This window comes from Natator depressus, chromosome 1 (assembly GCF_965152275.1).
Source record: "Natator depressus isolate rNatDep1 chromosome 1, rNatDep2.hap1, whole genome shotgun sequence".
In the NCBI taxonomy this organism is placed as follows: domain Eukaryota; kingdom Metazoa; phylum Chordata; order Testudines; family Cheloniidae; genus Natator; species Natator depressus.
In genome coordinates, this window is record NC_134234.1 from 48,393,285 (window position 1) to 48,418,099 (window position 24,815).

The window sequence follows — 24,815 nt, forward strand, 5'->3', positions numbered from 1 at the left end:
GGGGTAAGTGCCTGGCTGTGTAAGTTGTTTCTGTGTGAGTCTGGATCGCTCTCTCTCCGCCTGCCCGCGCCGGTGCGGGGCTCTGCCCGCGCCGGCCGGCAGGGGGCGCTGCTGCTCCGCCCTGCTGCCCGCTCGCCTCTCTCGGCGGTTCCATTGGAACAGCCGGAGACAACTTGGCGCCATTTTGAAGCCGACAGGGAGAGCGGGGCGAGCTGCGGAAGGGGAGGCGGCTAGAGGCGATTGGCTGCGGCTACGGCGGCGGCTCCTCTCCGAGCCCAGAGCAGCGGCAGCGCGGAGCGGACCCGCCTGGCAGCAAGGAAAGGCGGCGGCGGCGGCTGCTGCAGGGGAGGTAAGGAGCCCGGCAACGCGGCTGTGCGCCCCCAACCGCCTCCCACGCTGTTCCATTTTCCTTTCTCCCCCGCTGCAGTTGGGCCGGAGCGGCGCCAGCCCGGACCATGCTGCACGGCCAGTGTGTGGGGGCGCCCCCCCCCGCTAGTTGCTCCCCTCCCCCCACCGCCGCCCCTGCGCGATCTCCAGCCTCTACACACTAAACTTGGCGCCCCCTCCCCTTCCTGGCTGGGGGGGGGTCGCAGCGAGGGGGTGACCTTGGCGGGGCTTTGCCCCCTCCCCCGGAGTTGGTGGCTGGTGCTGTGGGTCGTCCCCCGCCCATTCCCCGGTGGCCTGGGCTCTTGCTGTGTCCCTGGCGGACGGCGTCGCTCCCTCAATGTGCTGCTGGCTGGTGGCTCCTTGTGGCGGAGCCGTGCCGAGGGGGTTAACAATTGTGATTCCCCTGGCGCTGGCTGTCCCCTCGCTGCCCCGGGCAGCTGGCCTAGCCCCCGCTTAGCGGCACCCGGGGTTCCCGCAGCCCCTTCGTCCTGCTGCTGCTCGAGGTCGAGAAGGGGGGAAAAGACCGCATCTCACTCTCTTCAGTACTCTCCTCTCCCCAGTGATCGGAGGCTGCTCAGCTAGCGGGGGATGGTGACTGAGGACGACCTGGATTTGCCGGGTCACTATTTGCAGCAAGCTCGTTCCCTCATGTTGTCTTTTTTTTAAACCACGTTCGGGTGGGGGGGGGAGATAGATATGGATGTTTGGTTACTACATCTGAAATTTTACACTTGAATTACCAGGTGAAGGACATCTTGTGTTTAAAATATGTATTATTTGAGTCTCTGGTCGAGGAATCTAAGTCTGTAACTTCATGCTGCTGCAAATAACTTCCTATCTGTTCTTCAAAACAAATCAACAATAAATGATGGTGTACAAACCTGAAAATTCAACTACAGTAGCTGAGCTCTTACAGGACAGGATTTTACTCTAAAAGAAATAATGAAATTCCGAGTTGCATGGGTTTTGACTTTTAAATAGTTACCTATTGATAACTATTTCTTGTTGAGTGTTATATTAACTCTGGTTTAACACAGTTACTGAAAGCCACGCAATTCTTTATTTGATTTCAACACTTTATGAAGTGTTGGGGAGGCACTTTTGCCAAGTTCAGTGTCTCCTCATTAACTGTGAAATAGATAACAAACAAGGTAGAAAATTTTAAACATTGAGGATATTTAAAGTGGAATACATCTCAAATCATAGAATATCAGGGTTGGAAGGGACCTTAGGAGGTCATCTAGTCCAACCCCCTGCTCAAAGCAGGGCCGATCCCCAATTTTTGCCCCAGATCCCTAAATGGCCCCCTCAAGGATTGAACTCACAACCCTAGGTTTAGCAGGCCAATGCTCAAACCACTGAGCTAACCCTCCCCTCAATCTTTGACTTCAGGGGGGTATGCAGTGACATACATTTTCACATTCCCTCCCTCCAAACCAATTAAGTTATAGTCTTCTTCCTGAAAACAGCAGGTTCTAATCTATTTGATCAAAATTGGTATAGTGCATTTCATGTGTAAAATGCTATACAAGTTCTGTGTATTTTGTTTTAAATTACTGGGGAGAATAGTTGAAAAACCTTTAATTTTTTTTTTTTTTTGGAACAGCACTAATTGTGCTTAGCTAATCAAGGTAGAATTGAATTAGGAGTTGAAGTAGAATTAGGAAAAGCTATTTCACTAGGAGGGTGGTGAAGCACTGGAATAGGTTACCTAGGGAGGTGGTGGAATCTCCATCCTTAGAACTTTTTAAGGCCTGGCTTGACAACGCCTTGGCTGGGATGGTTTAGTTGTGGTTGGCCCTGCTTTGAGCAGGGGGTTGGACTAGATGACCTCCTGAGGTCTCTTCCAACCCTAATCTTTGATTCTGTGAAACATTTGAATATATATTATGCACAAACCACCTAAAAAAATGTATGGTTGTGTTAGAGAATCAAGAAATGATGTGCTCTTTTTGACTGTAATGTGCCACGTGCTCACCACCTACATCTGAAAGCATGTGCAGGAGAAAACAGTCGTAGTTAGCCCTTACACCTTGTGCCTAAGTATTCAACCTATTTTCCCTTGTGCCCATGTTTCTTATTCTTATAGGTCAATGGTAATATCTAATACTTCATTTACACTTTTTACTAGTATACCAGTTGGTTGGTATACCAAACTGTAGTTCTGTGTAGTTTATCCAGCTTCTTCTCAGACAAGACAAAGTTGTGGAAGTGTGAATGTCAGACTTATGTAGGAAGTTCACATGCTAAAATACATTTTGAAAAAGTCAGTCTTCAAAGTAGAGATTTAAGTTGGACAGTTAGGAGAAATCATTAAGGTTGAAATTAAAAAAAATGTAAATTTCAACAATTGTCAATGTTTTGAAAAGGAAAGTTGTAAAGGTGTAATCCTTTATTACTCTTGTCTCTCTCACGTGTACATATTTTCTAGAGGCAGTGCTGCATGTCTGTGACTGATAACAGGAGGTTTTTCTGGTGGTATATATTTTTTGTGTCTCACTCTTGTTTTATCTTTGGTTTTTCTCTTCTTTCTCTGGTCTCCCTTTCTCTGTCCTATTTTTATTTGTTGAGCACTGATATTGTACTTCATGCTGTACAAGAGTATAAAAAAACATTTATAGCCTACTTCAGACAGGAGCACAATTTATACATAGTAAAATGATTATAATGTAAAAGTGTTGAAGTCTAATAGTGATAATAATTGAAAGGCTTCTTGGAGGAAGTGTTTTCTGAGGTTGGATTTGGAGGAGACAACATACTCCTTTTGTGCAGCAAGTGGAGTATTTTCAAAGGGACAACTTGGAAGAAGGCATGAAGATGAGTGGAAGGAGGATCCAAAGTGGGAGATTAGAAGGGTGATTTTTAGGTATAGGAAAAGAAGGGTAGGAAAAATGAGAGCAAATTCATAATCTCCTCTTTGTTCGCCCTCCTCGATGCTATTCAGCCCCAATTCTTTGCTAGGCTTTCCTTCCTTTATTGTCTCTTTTCCTTCAGGTTTCAGAGTAGCAGCCGTGTTAGTCTATATTTGCAAAAAGAAAAGGAGTACTTGTGGCACCTTAGAGACTAATCAATTTATTTGAGCATACGCTTTCGTGAGCTACAGCTCACTTCATCGGATGCATTCTTTTCCTTCAGACATCCTTTGCCTCCTCCAGAATAGTTCTAAATTACTGTCTAGTGGCAGTTATAGTGTGTGGCACTTTGTGCTGATATGAAAGTTCATCGTCCTTTCATAGGTTTGTAAAAATAATGCAGTGTCTGTGTATGCAATCATATAACCAAAAAAACCCCCAGAAAGAGTGAGAATTTTGAGAGAATTATTTTAAAATCAGTCCTGAACTGTGGCTGATGTGTGAAAAATTCTGAAAATTCATTGTGTATTAAAAAGGTTATTAAGCAGCCTGGTCCTCCTCTGTGAGAGTAGTGGGGAGTGCGTTAGGTTGCCTTATTTTATGGACAGTGCTTGAGTGGCATTGACAGTTTCTGGAGGGAATTGTGCAGACATCAGCTGGAGAAGAATTGCCAGAACAGAGGGCCTTTAAGAATGGACTCTCTCCTCTTCCCTGCCTCCAAACCCACCTGGAAAAGCTAAACCATTTATATTTGTGTGTATATGTGAAGATAAAGGTGTATCTTTATTAACCCTCTTTCAGTGAAATTATCGGTTAAATGTTGGTCTCAGAGGAAATTTGATTTTCTGTTTAGTTTTTAGATATAGTAGAGTATGCTTAATTCATTTTAAATAGAGTATTGATACAAACAGTAAATGAGTTTGAGCATGAGATAAACAATGCAATCCCTCGCTAGCAAGAACAAATGTGTGTATATGATGATTTATACAAGTAGCTATTCTAAAGTTCTAAAAGATTTCACAATAAAAATAAAATGTACACAATTCATACAAAAACTTAATCTAAAATAACTCCTGTTATGTAATGTAATAAACAAGGAATCAATGCAAAAGCATAAAGAACTCAGCCTTCTTAAAGAACACCAATCTCTTCCCTCACTCCTCCTACCACAGATTGCCTCTTCAATCCCACTCCAAAGCATGAGAAGATAGGTAGGCCTCGAAGCATGTCCTGAAAGTCAAGAGTTGTGGTGGTCTGGAAATGGGGGGGGGGGGGGGGGTGAAGTAGTGAATTCCAGAGTTGGGGGCCTTTGGTGGGGCATGTCCTGCCAGCAGCCCCCTTGCTTTTAAATTGAGCGTGTTCCAGCTCTAGTGCCTTAGCTGATTGTAACTTTGGTGTAGTTTTTGTGAGAGATGGTAAAACAGCAACTCCCCATCAAAATTAGATGGGTTATGTTGGTGTTAAATGTTTTTTTATTTTATTTTATCTGAGATTTTCTAATGCAGACTTCTGAATCAGAGTGGTCTTCCATCGGGATCACTAGGACTATTGACAGACAAGGGTCAGTGTTAACATAACCGATACAGAATTGGGGCCATAAGCAGTACCTGAGAATGCAGTCTTTTGGTGTTTGTGGATTAAGTAAACATAGAAAAAAATTGTCAGTTCCAAGAGATGAAACTGGTTCACTAAGTAGTTTAATGTCTTATAAACATTGTAAATAGTATGTGTGACAGAGATTGAGGCATAGAGTAGACATTTTTTACAGTAAACTGTATTTTATTGTCACGGAAATGATACATATCTATCCTTCACAAAGACTTTTTTTTGGTAATGTCAGCTCTTCCCACTAAAGTGTGGTGTTCTGCCTAACTTTAATAGAAACCGTGAAATGGAAGAAAAGGATAAAACCTCCTGGGTTTCCTTTCATTCTATCAGAATTTTTAAATGAAATTGAGTCCTTCAAGCAGGAAAATATAAATTTTGTGTGTGTGTGTGTTGCTCTCAACTTTGTTTTAATTTACACTCTCCTCCCTTTTATTGCAGGTCTCATAAGATATGCAGTTGTCAATGCAGTGGGGGTGGGGGTTGGATGTGTGCCACTCTGTGCAGATCTAAGAATCTGATGACCTATCTTTAGAAGTTAGAAATAAGTAGTCAACTGCTTGGAGAAACTTCAGTGCTACTGCAGATTTTCCTCAAGAGTGCCATTTTTTTACATGTGTGCCACATCTGCTGATGCACTTCTTGATGAACTTCTTAATGAAAAAATAAACACAAGTGTCCTTAAAGTCCAGAACCCAGATCATCCTTCTTTTAATCCCCCAGTGCTCTAGTTGCCTAAATTATCACTCATACCTTTCCATGTAAAGAGGACTAGACCCTCACTAGTGAACTAAAAGCCTAGTTATCACTGGCTTTGGAAGGGCAACTACTGAATGGGCTCCTCTCCCATTGTACTAAGAGTTAGCGTAGTCTGTTGCTTTCAAAGCAGTTCCAGCCTTGGCTTCTCTGTCAGTCAAACCCAGTTTATTCTTTTGGAGATGACTATAATACAGTTAAGCCAGATATCAATTTCTGAGATAAGTTAAACTAGAAAAGAAAAAAATTGACACTTAATTGTTCAAAAATTGAGAGATTTCAACTCTTGTGGCACTAAGTGGATGCAAGTCGTGTAATTTGTAGGGAGTGTCCAAACATTTCTTTAAATATACAAACTCTCCATGTCCAGTTCTAAAACCCCTTTGAATTTAACTTGTTTGCTTTACTTTTCTTAGCCGTGGTCTACACTACAAACTTATGTCGGTATAACTACGTTGCTCAGGAGTGTGGAGAAAACAACTGAGTGATGCAGTTATACGGACCTACCTCCCGATATAGAGAGTGTCGTATCGATCTATGCTCTCCTGTCAGTGTAGGTAGCGTCTTCACTAAGCACTATCGCGGCGCAGCTGCATCACTGTAAGTATAGACATGCCCTTAGTGTCTATAGACTGCTTCTGTATATATTTTCGTGGATATTGCAAATAAAGAACTTTATTTTCCATAGATTTGACAAAGTGCATCCCACGCAACTTCATTTTGATAAAAACAAAATGGGCAGAAATTGTAAGTTGAGAATATGGGGCAAAAGTACATGTTGTGGAAGAAACTTTGTTTTAAGCATCCTAGTGAACTTTGTGAAACAAGCAGAAGTTTTTCTGTGGTTTGATTTTTTTTTTATTTTTTTTTATTTTATGTTAAGCATATCTGTTATGTGACAATGTGAAGATTTTAGGTGGCTTAGGGTGGATTGATTTAAATCAAGGTGATTTAAATAATGATTCAAATGACCAAGTGGAAAGGCCCAATTTAAATCAGTTTTTCTCTTTGTACTTCAGTTTTTTCTAAAGAAAGGTGTATTCACATTGGTTGACATAACCATTAAAATGTTGATTAATTTACATTAGATTTGGTACATCTTTTTTCTGCCTATGAGGGTACACTATAACTATTTAAGCAATTATATAGCTTAATATTTTCATATTAATTGTATATTTCTAAAAAGAAAGGAGTACTTGTGGCACATTAGAGACTAACAAATTTATTTGAGCATAAGCTTTCATGAGCTACAGCTCACGAAAGCTTATGCTCAAATAAATTTGTTAGTCTCTAAGGTGCCACAAGTACTCCTTTTTCTTTTTGCGAATATAGACTAACACGGCTGCTTCTCTGAAACCTGTATATTTGTAGTACGTTAGAAAATGATGAATGATATATTGCTTATTTACGAGATAATTAACCCTCTGCTCATGATTTGTGTCAAGCTACATTAGAACAGTAACTGGAGTTTAATTAAACACACAACAGCATATCAGATTTATTTTTATTAAATCAAAACAAGCTCACAATACAGTACATGACCTGCTGTTCCATATTCATAAAGCTTGACCTCACAAGTTAAATGTTTTTCCCCTATTCTTTCTTTCTTTATATAGAAAAGTGATAGACACTTTAATTAAGCATATTTATTTTTAATTTAAATGTTTTGACAGATTATAATAAATTTAGGCCTTAACTTATTTTGTATTAAATTCAGATGTAATTTTAAGTAGGTTTATTTTTAAAAAGAACCATATTATAATTTAAATAAAAGATCTGATTTAAATAAAATGCTTTTTTTGACTTCTGACTTTTTTTTTATTCACTGATACACAATCATGATTTTGCTCTTAGCACCCTGCAAGACATTGGTAATTATTTTACTTGTTGAGATGAGTGTGAAGCTTTCTGATGGCTAAGCATTTAGGGACCTTGTTTTCCTGTGTATAGGAGTAATCTATTTTAAAGAGAATAAATTTTGCCAGCATCCATTTTTGGAATTTCTTTATGGGGTGTGATTTGTGCACTTCTCCCATTGCTTAATTTGAAGAGGCAAAGGGCCTTTGGATGGATTGCCCTTTTTTCCATTCCGGTGCCTGGTACTTGTACTGTTATCTGTGGATTCCCTCCCGTCTGGGCAGCTTTTACAATGTGTTGGGGAACTAATATAAGCTAATAAGTGAGATTTATTAATATGTGGTGCTATATTACTGCCTGGGGGTACAAGGGGGAATTTGGAGGGCCCCAGATAACCACTTTTTTACCCCAGCACAAACTTTTCACCTCTAGTTGAGCTGAAATCCTCTGGCATCCCCTCACGGTTTTGGTGGAATTAGGTTGAAGGAGTCAGCAGGTCAGAGGTGTATTGTTCTTTATGAGCACTTGTGGCACCTTAGAGACTAACCAATTTATTTGAGCATAAGCTTTCGTGAGCTACAGCTCACTTCATTGGATGCATACTGTGGAAAGTGTAGAAGATGTTTTTATATATACACACACACAAAGCATGAAAAAATACCTCCCCCCACCCTACTCTCCTGCTGGTAATAGCTTATCTAAAGTGACCACTCTCCTCACAATGTGCATGACAATCAAGGTGGGCCATTTCCAGCACAAATCCAGGGTTTAACAAGAACGTCGGGGGGGGGGGGAGGGGGGGTAGGAAAAAACAAGGGGAAATAGGTTACCTTGCATAATGGCTGAACTTTGTGACTTTGTCCTTACCCATAACTATTTTACATTTGGGGACAATGTGTATATTCAGATCAGCGGCACTGCTATGGGTACCCGCATGGCCCCACAGTATGCCAACATTTTTATGGCTGACTTAGAACAACGCTTCCTCAGCTCTCATCCCCTAACGCCCCTACTCTACTTGCGCTATATTGATGACATCTTCATCATCTGGACCCATGGAAAAGAAGCCCTTGAGGAATTCCACCATGATTTCAACAATTTCCATCCCACCATCAACCTCAGCCTGGTCCAGTCCACACAAGAGATCCACTTCCTGGATACTACAGTGCTAGTAAACGATGGTCACATAAACACCACCCTATACCGGAAACCTACTGACCGCTATTCCTACCTACATGCCTCCAGCTTTCACCCTGACCACACCACACGATCCATTGTCTACAGCCAAGCTCTACGATACAACCGCATTTGCTCCAACCTCTCAGACAGAGACAAACACCTACAAGAGCTCTATCAAGCATTCTTACAACTACAATACCCACCTGCGGAAGTGAAGAAACAGATTGATAGAGCCAGAAGAGTTCCCAGAAGTCACCTACTACAGGACAGGCCTGACAAAGAAAATAACAGAAGCCACTAGCCGTCACCTTCAGCCCCCAACTAAAACCCCTCCAACGCATTATTAAGGATCTACAACCTATCCTGCAGGATGACCCAACACTCTCACAAATCTTGGGAGACAGGCCAGTCCTTGCCTACAGACAGCCCCCCAACCTGAAGCAAATACTCACCAACAACCACATACCACACAACAGAACCACTAACCCAGGAACCTATCCTTGCAACAAAGCCCGTTGCCAACTGTGCCCACATATCTATTCAGGGGACACTATCACAGGGCCTAATAACATCAGCCACACTATCAGAGGCTCGTTCACCTGCCCATCTACGAATGTGATATATGCCATCATGTGCCAGCAATGCCCCTCTGCCATGTACATTGGTCAAACTGGACAGTCTCTACATAAAAGAATAAATGGACACAAATCAGATGTCAAGAATTATAACATTCATAAACCAGTCGGAGAACACTTCAATCTCTCTGGTCACGCAATTACAGACATGAAAGTTGTGATATTACAACAAAAAAACTTCAAATCCAGACTCCAGCGAGAAACTGTTGAATTGGAATTAATTTGCAAATTGGATACAATTAACTTAGGCTTGAATAGAGACTGGGAGTGGCTAAGTCATTATGCAAGGTAACCTATTTCCCCTTGTTTTTTCCTACCCCCCCCCGACGTTCTTGTTAAACCCTGGATTTGTGCTGGAAATGGCCCACCTTGATTGTCATGCACATTGTGAGGAGAGTGGTCACTTTAGATAAGCTATTACCAGCAGGAGAGTGGGGTGGGGGGAGGTATTTTTTCATGCTTTGTGTGTGTATATAAAAAGATCTTCTACACTTTCCACAGTATGCATCAGATGAAGTGAGCTGTAGCTCACGAAAGCTTATGCTCAAATAAATTGGTTAGTCTCTAAGGTGCCACAAGTGCTCCTTTTCTTTTTGCGAATGCAGACTAACACGGCTGTTACTCTGAAACCTGTTCTTTATGAGGTGCAGGTTGTCCGATGCAGTTGGGACCATGTATATCTTACAGTGTGTATCCTATTAGTGTTTCTGTAGTTAAGGTTGAAGAGATCTAATTTTAAGTTACATGTTTTCATGCTCATATAATTTACTGAAAAAATTACCTGTTTGCTTGAAGTTCATGTATGTTCTATCACGCTTTAAAAAAAAAAAAAAAAGGATTGAGAATTCTGTTGGGCTGTTTTGAGCATTCAAAACATTTTACACGTGTTTTTTCCAAACAGAATTTTTTGGAAGTACTATGTGTAATCATATAAACTCGTATGGCTTTATAAAAGCACCTTTAAACTAAGTTTGTGGTTCTCATAGGCTCATTAGTCTTAAGGAGGTATGTGAAACAGGATGAGGTAATCTTTTTGCTTACAAAACTCTACCTGCTGATCATGGCTAAGGAGGTGACAAATTGTGGCTGTCCTTCCTCTTCACTTATTAACTTGCCCTTTCCTTGCCCTAAATACTGATTGCCCCCCCCCCTTTTCCCCACCCCGTTAAAAAAAAAAAAAAGTAAAACAAAAAATGACGACATTTAACCGATAAAGCTGTCCTGAGTTTTCACCTTACTAATTTTTGTTATATTGCATTTTATGTTATATTGCATTTGTCTGTGTCATCAGGGCAGGGATTGTGCTTTCCTGTGTCTTTGTCTGTATGCATACAACTTGTATTGGTTTAATTAAAATTGTTTTTTAAATTTTATTTAGCAAATTAAGCTAAATTGCTTTTTACCCCAGCTGCGTAAGTAAGTCTTTATTTGTACAGTGCCTAGTAAAATGACTGTAGTAATTGGGGTCTTTAGGTATTCATATATAAATTAATAAAAATTGAGACGTGCCTTAGATATATTTGAAGAAAAATAGGCAAATTAGAAAACATAGTAGTGTATGATATATGTATGTTATTTTCTATGCTTAACAACTTAGGAAGGTGCAAGATTTTAATAAGCATAGGAGTACAAGTATTTTGGGCATCGTAGAATTAAATAAAAGTTTAGGCATAAGATGAACCAGATTAGTTTTACCTGAGTGGCATATTTTAATCAGTGTCATTTTTTAAAAGCATCATACTGTCCTCTTAAACATCCCTTGACTGCTGGCATCTCTGCCAAACACCTCCAGTCATGCATGCCACTATCCCAGATGTTTATCTGGATGTGTTCAATTGTACATTCAATTGAAATTTTATATGCTCTCACCTATATGGCTAGAGGGCATTGCACTCACTATAGAAAAAATGAAAAATTTGAAGCTAGTCATTCTGAGGTGCCAGGTTAACTGGGCCCTTTCCAGTGGTACCTTATTACTCAAGTAATACTTCTAAAGCCTAGATTTTTGTTTGTGGAGTTGGAGGAGAGATCAATATTCAAGAACTAGCTTGGGTCCTGCAATTTAAAATTTTTAGTTTTTCTTCTCCACCTCTCCTATATTTTTTTTGCACTTCTTTGCTCTCATCCCTTTTTAGCAGATTTACCCTTCCCTTATGTGGGAGGATGGAGGAGTTTCTGGGATCTCCCTGTTCCCTTTCCTTCTAGCCTATACCAATGCATATCTCTCTGGTGTTTAGGATAGGAGTTTTAAAGCTTTCTTATTTTTGCTACCCTGTTTGTTAACTTTACTAACACACCATTATTGCTAAATCTTGGTGTTAGGGTTTGGTTGTGCTGGTGTGCCCTGAACCAAGGAAGGAAGGAAAAAGCAAAATGTTAAAATGAATTTTTACTCACTTCTGTATTTTACATAATCTCCCTTACACAGAACTCTTCTTCAGGTCTATGGAGTAAGCTTGAAAGTTTGTCTTTCACTAACAGATGCTGGTCCAATGAAAGCTATTACCTCAACCACCTTGTCTCTTTTATTCCCTCTCATTTGTTTAGGAATTTTAAAGGGGGAAAATTCTTGTTTGAGTTTCTCAAATAGTAATAAATGTCTTTGAGGAGTTTTAGGTGGTAGCTCTCAATTCTTATGTTCTGTTATTAAAGACTGATTCTGTTTCCTAAAAGACCAGTCAAGATGTACACACAAATGGAGAGAAGATTTATTTATTTTATAGTAGTATCAAGAGGCTATTATTGTACTAGTTAGTGTAAAAACATAGAAAGCTCTCAGTTCACTGACACACTGAGTAAATTGCCATGCTCCCCAGAGAAAAAAATCCCCCAAAGGGAAGGCAACTTTGTCCTCTCAAACTCAACCAATCAGCACAAAATCCTTGGTAGTGCATTAACTTGCATTTCCTCTGGTCTGTTACTCAAGCAATTTTTAAAATTACCCAAAGCCTTGAAAACCCCTAATTAGCAAGTTTTTCTGAACTTAGTTTACAAATTCATTTGCTTCTGTTTTATACTTTATTTGAAAAATTTCCCATTATAGATTTAAAACAACATCCTGGCACCTATTGTCCACTTTGGACAGTTTAAAATTTCAGCGCAGGATGGGATTTAACACATCTTCCCTTTGTACCCTTTCATTGTTGTTCTTTTTCAACTAGTTGGGCTGTTAAAGTGATGGTTAAGCAATTTCTCTTCCCCAGGGACAGTTCAGAGGATCAAATCTGATTGCCATCTGAGGTCTGCTGTCAGATTACAAGTACTAGGCAGTCTTCTCCTTTCTATTTGTATGTTACCTTCTCCGCTTCAGTTATTTCCCTCACTATTTTTCTTTTCCAAGTTTTATTTTGTCCTTTCCTTCAGATTTCTTTCCTTTCCTGTGGTCTCAAACCTGATACTACTGTTGTGTATAATACTAAATGTGTACTTAAGCACTACAAAGATCGGCCTTCAAAGAAGTGACATGCAGAATAATGTAGAAATGTCGGAGACTTGTATATTGAAACAAAGATTGTGCCTGTGTTTAACTCATTAAAAGGACATCATTATGCACTATTTTCAGTTGATATGTAAAGAAAAGGGTGATATTTCAAGGCTGGAAAAAGTGGCAAACAACAGTTGTGCTCCACTCTTCACTGCAGCCCAAAATAGTTTGCCTGACTGCATCGGGAGGATTATGCCTTTGGTTTCCAGTTTATAGCTGTCGTCTTTTTGGATTGTGACGTTTTTGGTTGACACAGAAGCATGTGTGGTGTTCCCTTCACCTTTCGTCCATTTTATCAGAAACTGAAAGATTTTGAGAGACAGGGATGAATTTTCTGTGAGAGACTGTTAGCTAAGGCAGTTGTCCTTATTGCAGAATCAAGTTCCAGAAGATTAGTATTAATGTTCCAGCCCTTGGTTCTACTTTGCTTGCTGCCCGTCTAAAACTCTAACATTGTCTGACTGTATCAGGACTTTGCATTCCCGAGAATGGAAGGTTTGAAGTTTTTGTAGTGTTCTCCTGCCTTCTCAAGGATACTGATCAGTGGTCTGGCTTGAGCGTATTTGTGTTAGCTAGGCTAGCTGCGGTGTTTAGGTGGGCATCTGACCTGATTAGAATCTGGTATGATGAAAATTCATTCTGGATCTGATAGTTCTCTGCTTTTCTTGAAAATGATGATCTCTCTGATACAGGGCTAGGGACTGAAGAGTTTTTAAAGGGGGTGAATTCTGGTGCAGTTTTATTGGATTCTGTTTTAGGAGTAATTATTTCTGAGGTGTTGCCCAGTTGAACTTTTCAGGAGAGGACATTGCAGAATTCAGTTGGCCTTCTCTTCTCCACTCCTTCTCCCCCATTTCCACCTTCAGCCAAAGAGATGGATTGTGAATATATTAATCAGAGAAGTTAGATGACACCAGGGCACATCCAAATAGATGAGCATCTCTTTCATTTGATTGGTTTAATTAACTTGGAATTCCTTTTGGAGAACTTTGTCAGTGCATCCTGAGGCCTTGAAATACAGTTTTTGAGAAGAGGATGGTAGTGGTACCAAGGACTTTATGTGGTTAGAATGAGCTTCTGGAACTATTTTTTTTCATTGTATTCTTGGTGAAGGATTTGACAGTTTCAGATACAAAACTCTGAGCCTTTAGAAATAGCCTTGTTTGCTTTGCCTTCTGTCTCTAAAAGGATAAATTTGAGGTGATGCTTGCTCTGGGAATAAAAGCTGAACAAGGAAATGACTTCCTCCCAGGCATTTCAAGCTCTTTAAATTCCCATCATAAACCAGTATGTAATCTCATTAATCACATTGCCTAAAGCCAGAACACACTTATCCAATCCCTCATTTCAGGCCAATGCTACCAACTACTACTACTGTAATTAGATCTGTATTTAAACTGCTTAAACATACTGATTGATAAAAATGTAAAGCTAAACAAATTATACAGTAAAGGAAAGACTGTTTTAAGACCACATTCACAAATGGAAAGAAAACAGATTTTATGGGCATGGGCTTTATAACTGAGTGGAACTCCCAGTCAACAGCTCGAAACATATATATCCCTAATAATTTAAACTGCTATAGAATAGTCCTGAGATCAGGAAGCACAGTTCATCATTCGTTCAGTGATACAGTAGGAATCTGCAGAGGCAATTTCATAAAAACAAATACATCTCTGAAGTATCGCAGATGAACTAAGTTATTGAATCTAGATTTCATTAAGCTTGTTATTGAATTGTAATATATTGAATCCTGCCAAGCTTAGTCGTTATGGATTGAAATAAAAAAATCCTATTTGTGTTCCAAGGACCAAGAAGGAAAGTTGAATGCTATACATGACTATTACAACTGTGTGTTTATCATGGCTGTACTTATAGCAAAAACTGACATTTTTTTGAATAAAAATTATGGTTTCCGCCTCTGGCCAGCTTGCTACTAAATAACTCCTCCATGAATTTTTGCAGGTTGGTTCTTTGTAAGTCCTGCGTAGTGGAGTAAATTTTTAAATGGTTTTTAAACCATAAAAGTATATCTTGTTTTTCTCTTAAATTCCCTTGACAAACAACTTAAAATATTCTTTGGTCTGACTTTTCCTTTAACTAAACTATGAATTTTGCACTCTTTCCCATAATACCATCACTCTTCCAATCTTGATGACGCAAATAAGAATTACTTGCTAGAGTTTCTTATTTAAGAGGTTAGATTTTAAACTCTTAAAACTTTGAACCTGTTTATTGAGACTGGTGCCTTCAGTACATTTTGGAATTACATAAAAAAAAATTACTTACTCCTGCAAAATAGTACCTGTGGATGTAATTTGATCTAGTGGCTTTAAATTTTGCATGCGTAAACTGAATGAACCACTGATGTCTGTCTTTATACTCTAGTAATTAAAAAGAAGTACATGCATGACCTCTTTCAAATGTAGTTTGAAGGAATAAAACTACTCGTATACCAACGTGGAAAATGCAATATAATTAATATATTAATGTAACTAATGGTTATCACAAAATAAGTTTTGCTTAAGGAATAAATCTCTTAAAATATAATTTAATGCAACAAGGCTTCTGTAACAATTTCTAGTGTATGGTTTTTAGAATTTGATACAACAAAAAGACATGTTAAAAAAGATTAATTATATGCCTAATCCTGGAAAATGTGGTATGAAGGGTCAGCTGCCTGCCCATGCACTAGACTTCCTAACATCAGAGCCATAGTATTTGTGTTGGTTTATATGTACATACTATACATTACACACACAAAACTATGTTAAAAGAACATTGTTAAAGGTGCAAAGTCAAGCATTCAAAAATTAGTAAATACAAGAATTAAGGAAGCCTCTGCTCTGAAGATAGTTAAAATCATCATGGGCTTTTCTATGGTGCTTATAGTATCTGATTGCTTCACAAATATCAATTAATTTATCTTCACAACACCCATGAGTTGAGAGGTTGCCTTATTGTCTGCATTTTACAGATGGAGAACTGAGAGATTAAGGTCAAAAGTTTCCACTGATTATGGGTAGCCAATTTGAGACACCTGGAACCAGATTTTTCAGAGTACTTGGCATTATATAGCATTTTATATATTCAAGCAGAGCTCCCATTGATTTCAGCTGCAGTTGTGAGTGCTCAGCACTCATGTAAGTTAGACCCTGGAGTATCAAGTAGGATACCCAGAAAATGAGGAACACGCAGTTAGTGACCGCCTCTGAAAAGTTTGGCTTATGTGACTTTCCTAGCATAGGAATTTTGTGGCAGAGACAGGGATGGACACCACTTTTCTAGGACAGAATTCAACTGCCTTAACCATGAGACCATCCTTTCTCTTTTATGATCCCCCTTCCTCATTCATTACACACCTTCTCACTTCTGCAGCAAGTGAGGTAGGGGATCCTATAAGCAACCGCATTTTTTACTACACAACCATGATTCAGCCCCAGAGCATGGTCCATTTTGAGGCGGGGTCCTGTCGAAAAAAGGTGTATGATCATGTAATTTCTATAATAATGCATATGCACAAGGAAGCTAAAATAAAGATGCACGTAAGGAAATGCCAGCATGTTTCCAACTTCTGAATGTTTAACTTCACAACCTTAATGTTCCTAATAGTCTAATTTAAAAAACAAAGATACTGAAGAAGTAGACATTCCACCATGTGGATTCAGATTGACATCCACATTGGTCATCAGCAGAGTTGGAACCTTTAGAGCCACAACACAGACTTTTGCTTCTATGTGGACAGCAATAGAGGGTGATGAGACACACACACTGTCAGTGGCTCTCATGGTTATTTGCTCTTGGTAGAGGAATGGTGATCCTCAGATATCTTGGATTCCTGTCCAGGCTCTGGAGGGGAGTGTGTACTTGTGAGTTTGCTTTTCTGTCTCTTCTGCCCTATCCCAGTTCTCTACTTGGACTCCTTTTCCCTGTCCCATTCTCTTTGCTGTCCCAGTTTCCTCTCATCAGGCTTCTTTTTCAGCCAGGCATAGTATTCCCCTCTAGGTGTGATGCAGGGTGGATTGATTTAAATCACTAGTCAGGAAGACTCAATTTAATCATGGATTTCTACATAAAAGTGCATTCTTGTTGGTTGTTATAACCTTAATACATATTCTTCACAACTCAGAGATAGATGTAGGTTTCATTTTTAGAAGGTGTACACATACATTTTTAAAGTGATTTATTTTGAAAACTTTTCAGATTAGTTTTACAGTTATATCAGAAAATGAACGATTGTTTGGTTATTTCATTTACCAAAGGTGTAATTGAAGCAGGTATTTATGAAGTCATTGGGAGGTGAACTATCTCCAATTCCATAGGTTAATCATTAATATTTGGAGGATTTTCTTGCCATGCTGTATTAAGAGGAGAACATCACCAGACAGACATTTACATTTTTTATTTAACTAAAACAACAACGTTGTGTGTTCTGGATTTTTTTCTTCAACAGCAAACATATAATATTTTAACAAAACAAGCATATGAATTTTTGAATTTAGTTAAACATTCAAGTTTTTTAAAATCAGATTTGTTTTTATTAAAATTGTTTAATTAAAAGTTAAATATTTAAAAAAAAAAACAAATTAAATAGACTGTCAGCCGGGTCAACATGAGAAACTCAAAATATTGGCTTCTGCAGCTAACTCAGTCATCTTTACTTTCATTTTCCTGTTGTTCATAACCTGGAAAAGAAAAACTTCCCTGCTTTTTCAGGTCCCAAACAATTTCTCAATTTGGAACGAATGAGTCCAAAGGAAGAAAGTATTCTTTCTACACCGGCAGAAGAAGCTACTGCTGTTAAAAGTGAGATTATCACTTCAACGGTCTCTGAATCAAAGTGCTTAAGTGACTTCCTCCAGTTCACTGGTGTGACTTTCTTTAAAACATCTTCAGCAAACATATATCTTGAATGGTTCTTATTCCCAAATTGGGTCTCTTTTATGGCCTGCTGCCCTTGTAGGTTTTCCCTTCTAGTGAGAGAACAGTATTGTAGATCTCAAATTAATGAAGGCTACACTTGGAAAGATCTCAAGACTTCTGGAATATGCTGCTCAAACAGTTTTTGTTTCTACTGCCTGTCCCTCCCTTCTCACATTTATCTCCAGACTTCTCCTTGTCCAGATCTAGTCCGCCCCCAACAATCTTCTATTCATTGAACTTTCTGAAGCTTTTCACTTTTAGAGAGAGATAAGGGATTGACTCTATGTACACAAATTTTGCAGAGGTACAATAGGGTTGAGGTCTCATTTCTCACCTCTATATATTTATTTTATTTATTTAAAAACATTTTTGCTGTTAACAAGCATATTATCTCTGGAGACAAAATCCACAGTTTGAGAACTGCAAAACTAAGCATCTCTGATGGTATCTTCTAGACTGAGCCCCATTGGTAGATGGGTAGATAAAAAGATTAAGCTAAATAATCTTCACAGAAGCCCCTGGAACCCCATAAGATTGGGTCCCTAATCCATGAACTATTGGAACTCATTTGCAAAATTTTTCTTAAATGTTACATGAATATATTGTTTCATACTATAGAATTAGAATTTATAATCCCTATTCCATGATGAGATATCTTTGAGCTATAAGGTATCTTAATTAAAATAATCTTTAGATTTTTTTTTTAGGAAAAACCTAAAGGGCATTTTATCAAAAAAATCAGGTTTAAATTAAAAAAAATCCGATTTAAAAAAAAAATTTTTTTAAAAAATCATTGATTTTTATTCATCCTGGTTGGATGTCCAAGTCCCAAATTCCACACACCCATACCCAGTCAGCCCCAGTTCTCTCTCCCAGCTCCTTGTCCAATCTCTCTCGCATCCCCCATCACACTGGTTCTTTGTCCTACTCTTCCCCTGCACTGACCCTCCTCCCCCAGCTCCTTGCTAGTCTCTTTCCCAGCCAGTCCAGTTCTTTTCTGCATATCAGCTCCTTGTCAGTTAATCTCCTCTGATCCCCATTCCCCTCATGCTGGTTCTTGGTCCTGGCCTGCCCCCTCCTCCTGTGCCTTGTTCAGTCTCATTATTCTCCTCCCCTAGCTTCTAGTTTAAGTCTTTTTGCCCAAAAAGTCCTTGACTCTCCTCCAACGGGCTCCCAGTCTCCTCTGCCCCCTCTCACACGCTCCCTCCCTGGATCTGTAACCATCCCAGGTTTTCTCTCCATCCCCTCAGTCCCATTCTCACCAGACTTCTTGTCCCTCCTCCTGGTCCAGCTTTTGTTCCTTCTGCATTTGGATCAGATGGCTTCTTTGTCCATGTTGCCTGAATGCCCGCAGGGGTATCATTGAGAGGACAGAGGAGGCAGACTTCCTGTTTTCAGTTCCAGTGCTGACCTCACCCTGATCTGGAGCAGCTATTACAGAGAAAGTCCAGCTTCATCCGTGAAGCCCTGAGCTGGAGTGTGCTCAGTTGCTCTATGGGGATGGTGTATGTGCTGTCTTGTCAGCCCTTGTTGCTGTGAGAGGCTTGCGTATGGATGAAATCTTTGGAGATTTTGGTGGTTAAAATCAGTCTTTCTTAAGCATAAGCAAACTGAGCTTTTTCAAAGGTTTATATTTTGGCCAAATTTGTGTGGATTTTCAGAGAGAACAAGAGGTACATCCCTGACACACATGCCAAATGTCAAGTTCTTCTTCGAGTGATTGTTCATGTCCATTCCAAGCAGGGTGTGTGCAGGCCAGCTGGAAGATTTTTCCCCTAGCAGCATCTGTAGGATCAGCCTGGGTGCCCTCTGGAGTGGCGCCTTCATGGCGCCCAATATCGGGCCCCGCCGACCCCTCCAGCCCCCCAGTTCCTTCTTACCACCCGTGATGACTAGCTGGAACTTTGCTCGCTCTTACAGCAAGTGCCTTAGCAGCGTCTTTGTTCTTAGTGTAAATAGTTATTCTCTATAGTTAGTTAGTAGTGGTTTGTTAGATAGTTCATTTCCCCTTTGGGGGTATGCCCCGGTCTCGGGGGTTTAAACTCTGTGAGTCCTGTGGAAAGTTTATGCCCAAGAGTGATCCTCACTCACCTTGCCTTTGATGCCTTGGTGAGACTCACCAAAAGGACAAGTGCCGCATTTGCAAGGGTTTCTGCCCAAGAACCCTTACGGACAGAGAGCAGACTCTAAAACTCCTGCTCATGGAGGCGGCTCTGAGAGGGCAATCCGACCCGGGACCCAACGACCTGGCACCGAGCATGTCCTCTTCGGTGTGCAGTGCTCCGGTGCCAACGGCGCGCGAAACGGTCCTGGCTAAGGACTCTAAAGCCCACCTGCATTGCCACTACTTGGGCCATAGGGCGTCGCCCTCAGTTTGGCACCGTTCTCCATCTCCGGTGCTGGTAAAGAAGAAGAGGCGGGTGAGGGACCAATCACCCACCCCCGCCCCCACCCCCGAAACCTAAGGGGCCGGCGCTGTCCGCGAGTGGCTTGGGACAGACCGCCTCCGTCTTGCTTCCGCCCAGGGTTTCATCGACTCCTGCCCCGGCCGGGATCCAGTCGAGTTCAAACCCTCCTCGGTCCCCAGACTTTCTGGTGGACATACAACCACCATCAACGCTGGAGGCGTTCGAGGTGGCAACGGACCTGATGCGCCTCCCGGTGCCGTCCTCCCCCCAAAGGAGGGACAAATCTCCAGCGACTGCACGCCCCCTGTTCCACTCCAGGGTTAAGCCAACCATGATGGCCTGTCGGTCTCCATCTCTGGCACTACCTGCCCCGATGCAGGAAGCGCACTGCTCCCCGGAATCAAGTCGTTGTTCGTTGGCGACCCAGGGGATTGCTCTTCTGTAGTCTTATTCGGAGACCTCGGAGTCGGAGGTAGACTCAGTTCGATCTAGCCGATCGTGGAGCAGAAGGTCCAGGTCACGGTGCAGTCACCAGCCATACCTGGCACCGTGGCAGTAACAGTGGCAACAACCTGCTCAATGGCTGTTCTGGACACCCTGGGTGTACCATCAGAGCCAGGGTCAAGTCCATGGTCCGCGCTCCAGAACAGTGTCTGTGTCCTCAGCATTGTTCGTGCCACAGTCAGTGGTGCCGGCACTGATGACAGGGCTGTCCTCTGGTGGAGTGGCCCTGCCGAGTCACATGGTTTTGGCACAGATACCTCGGCCAGCTCCGGCACCGGTGGAAGCCTTAGCTCTGTCCCTACCGACCCCGACGGTCTCGATCCCGCTGGATTTATCAGCCCCGGCATGGGCTGCAGCGCAGAGTTCTTCATCGGTACCGGCTCCACAGTCAGAGTACTGTGTGCGGAGGGACCCTGGCTGGGGGCCGAAGGCAGTGAACTGGGCCCACCTCCTGTTCTCTCTTCCTCGTCCTCACCCGATGAAGCGGTCACGAGGACTTTGACGACCCCAGCTTTGGAGGACAACTGGGTTCTTCAGCAGCTTTTGAGGTGGCCGCCCAAAGCCTGGGGATTCAGGCAGAGGAGGTGGAAGAGGATTTAGAACCTGTCATAGACGTCATGGCTCTCTCCGGCCCATTCAGGGTTGCACTGCCATTTATCAAGTCGATAACCGAAACATCTAAGAACTTGTGGCAAACTCCTGCTTCTCTGGTACCTACGGCCAAGAAATTGGAGCGCCGCTACTTTGTTCCGTCTAGAGGGTATGAATATCTTTACACCCACCCTCCTCTGGACTCTTTGGTGGTCAGTGCGGCCAATCAGAGAGAATGTCAAGAGTTTCAAGGATCCACCCCTAAAAACAGGGATGCCAAGAAACTGGACCTGTTTGGCTGGAAGGTCTACTTGACAGCAGGCCTGCAACTTCGTATAGCCAAGCAGCAGGCCATAGTAAGCTGCTGCGGGCATAACACCTGCTCATCTATGGTTAAGTTTACAGAAGTTCTGCCCCAGGAAGCTTCTGGAGGAGGAGAAAGTAGTCTCCCGAGCGTCTTTGCAAGCAGCCTGGGATGTGGTGGATGTGGTCTCCCCCACTTTGGCCACAGGGAGATTATGAGGTTATGAGGAGAGGCTCCTGGCTACAGGTGTCTGGTCTTCCCCACGAGGTCCAGCAGACCATTCAAGACCTTCCCTTCGAGGGTGTAGCTCTTTTCTCCAAGAAGACTGATAAGACTTCACAGCCTGAAGGACTCGAGGGCTACCCTTCGTTCGCTAGGGCTTCACACGCCTGCTACCCAGCTCAGACATTTTAGGCCTCAGCCTGCCCCTCGTCCTTACCAACTCCAAAACCGCCAGGACACTCTGTGTAGGTGGAACAGGAGCACTCGGAGGAGGCAAAGCCCTCCCTCTGAACAAAGCTCAGGCCAGCCCAGGGCCCCACTGGGCTCTGTACCACCCTTTTGAGGGTACAGTTGGGGACGGCTTGCCAGTACGACCTTTGGATTCTTCCCATCTTTCTTTCTCATCCCGTCTATCCCCTTTCTACCGTGCCTGGTCTTGAATTACTTCAGACCGATGGGTGCTCCGCATGGTAGAGAGGGGATATTCCATCCAATTCTGTACCCTCCCGCCCGCCCAATCCCGTTCCCCATCTCTCTTCAGGGACCCCTCTCACGAGCAACTTCTAATTCAAGAGGTGCAGTCCCTCCTCTCGGTAGGGGCAGTGGAGGAGGTTCCTCAGGAGCTAAGGGGCAAGGGTTTCTACTCCTGGTATTTCCTCAGATTGAAGGCCAAGGGGGGCTTCAGACCCATACTGGACCTGTGACAGCTCAACAAGTACGTAAAGGAACTCAAGTTTTGCATGGTCTCACTAACCTTCGTTATCCCCTCACTGGATCCAGGAGACTGGTACGCCACCCTCGACTTGAAGGACGCATATTTGAATATCGCAATAGTCCCACATCGCAGACGCTACCTCAGATTCGTGGTGAACAGAGGGCACTACCAGTTTGCCATCCTCTTGTTCGGACTGTCGATTGCCCCCCGCGTATTCACAAAATGCATGGCAGTCGTTGTGGTGTTCCTGCGCAAGCGCCAGATACAGGTTTTTCCATACCTCGACGACTGGCTGATAAAGGTCGCTCGAGAGCCTAGGTGGAGGCTCAGGTCGAGTTTATAAGGAGAACTTTCCTCGACTTAGGTCTCCTCCTGAACAAGGAGGAAATCTACTCTGTTCCCAGTGCAGAGGATAGAGTTCATAGGTGCGGTCCTGGACTCTACCCAAGCCAGGGCGTACTTCTTGGAGGCCAGGCTTCGCTCACTTCAGGACATCATACAGAGCCTCAGACGGTTCCCCACGATGTCGGCAAGAAACTGTCTAAAGCTGCTGGGACACATGGCCTCCTGCATGCCAGGCTCAGGCTGCGCCCACTCCAGTCTTGTTTGGTGTCGGTGTACCGACCAGTCAGATCCATTGGACAAGGTCGTAACCCTGCCCCGCCTGGTATTGGACTTCCTCCTCTGGTGGCTTGACCCTTGAATGGTTTGCGCAGGGGTCCCTTTTGCCAGCTCTCGCTCACCTTGGTGTAAGATGCCTCAGATCTGGGTTGGGGGGGGGGGGGCGCTCACATAGGGGACCTCAAGACCCAAGGCCTTTTTTCTCCGGTGGACCTTGCTTTTCACATCAATGTCAAAGAGCTGAGGACAGTGCGTCTGGCATGCCACGCTTTCAAAACACACATAATGGGCAGATGTTTCAATCCTCACAGACAACACCTCGGTGATGTTTTATATCAACAAACGGGGGTGCACACTCCTCTCCCCTGGGCCGAGAAGCCCTTGTCCTGTGGGATTTCTGCATAGAGCACTCGATCCACCTGCAGGCTTCATACCTCCCAGGGGTGCGAAACATGCTGGCAGACAGCCTCAGCCGGACCTTCAATGGCCACAAGTGTTCCCTTCGGCCAGATGTGGTGAGCTCAATCTTCCGGTTTTGGGGCTCTCCCCAGGTAGACTTGTTTGCCTCTCTGGGCAATAGGAAATGTCAGACATTTTGTTCACTTGGGAGCCACGGCTCAGGGTCCATCGGGGACACCTTCCTTCTCTCATGGGAGGGCTTCCTACTATATGCTTTCCCACCCATCCCCCCCCCCCCCCCCTTGTCCACAGGGTGCTCCTGAAGATCTGCAGTGACCTGGCCCAAGTCATACTAATAGCGCCGGCGTGGCCGCGTCAGCACTGGTTCACCTCACTCCTGGAAATGTCCATAGCGGCCCCACTCACCTTACCATTGGTCCCTGACCTGATCACGCAGGACCAGGGCCGACTCTGGCACCCAAATCTAGAGTCGCTCCACCTTATGGCCTGGATGCTCCATGGCTAAGTGCCACAGAGCTGTCTTGTTTGCACCAGGTCAGACAAGTTCTCCTGGGTAATAGAAAGCCCTCCACCAGGGCTACTTACCTGGCCAAGTGGAAAAAGTTTTCCATCTGGGTGGAGCAGTGTAGTCAGTCGCCGCTTCTCGCCTCCATACCGTTTATGCTGGACTACCTCCTTCACCTAAAGCATCAGGACTTGTCCCGGTCATCAATAAGGGTACACTTGGTCGCTGTCTCCGCCTTCCATCCAGGCTCAGATGGTCTCTCGGTCTTTGCAAACCCTATGGTCAGTCGTTTTCTCAAGGGTTTAGACAAGCTTTTCCCACACACGCGTCAGCCTGTCCCTGCCTGGGACCTCAATTTAGTCCTCTCCAGGCTTACAGGCCCGCCATTTGAACTTCTGGCCACCTGCTCCCTGTTATATCTCTCGTTCAAGGTCGCATTCCTCGTGGCAATTACCTCGGCTCAACGAGTTTCGGAGCTCGGGGCCCTCACGTCTGAGCCCCCTTACACAGTTTTTCATAAGGTCCAGCTCAGGCCTCATCCAGCTTTTCTCCTGAAGGTCGTCTCCCATTTTCACATGACATCTTCCTCCCAGTGTTTTATCCTAAGCCACACTCCTCCGATAGGGAGCGCAGGCTGCACTCACTGGACATGTGTACGGCCTTAGCCTTCTACATAAAGAGAACTAAGTCATTCCGGAAGTCCGTCCCACTCTTTGTAGCCGTGGCGGACAGAATGAAGGGCCTCCCGGTATCCTTTCAACGCATATCGTCGTGGATAATGTCCTGCATTAGGGAGTGCTATACCCTGGCAAAGGAGCCCGCTCCGTAGATAACCGCTCACTCTACC

At 43.0% G+C, this 24,815-nt stretch overlaps 1 protein-coding gene across 3 annotated transcripts in view; it reads left to right on the forward strand.

Moving 5' to 3' along the window:
• Positions 1–200: 200 nt before the first annotated feature.
• PDS5B (PDS5 cohesin associated factor B) overlaps positions 201–24,815 on the forward strand; it is a 265,363-nt gene continuing 240,748 nt past the window's right edge. For 2 of the 3 annotated variants that reach the window (XM_074959431.1, XM_074959440.1), the window contains exon 1: positions 204–349. The gene's annotated coding sequence lies outside the window, so the exon portion shown is untranslated. Of the gene's footprint in view, positions 350–24,815 lie in introns of all 3 variants that reach the window. The other variant, XM_074959450.1, reaches the window with a different exon arrangement.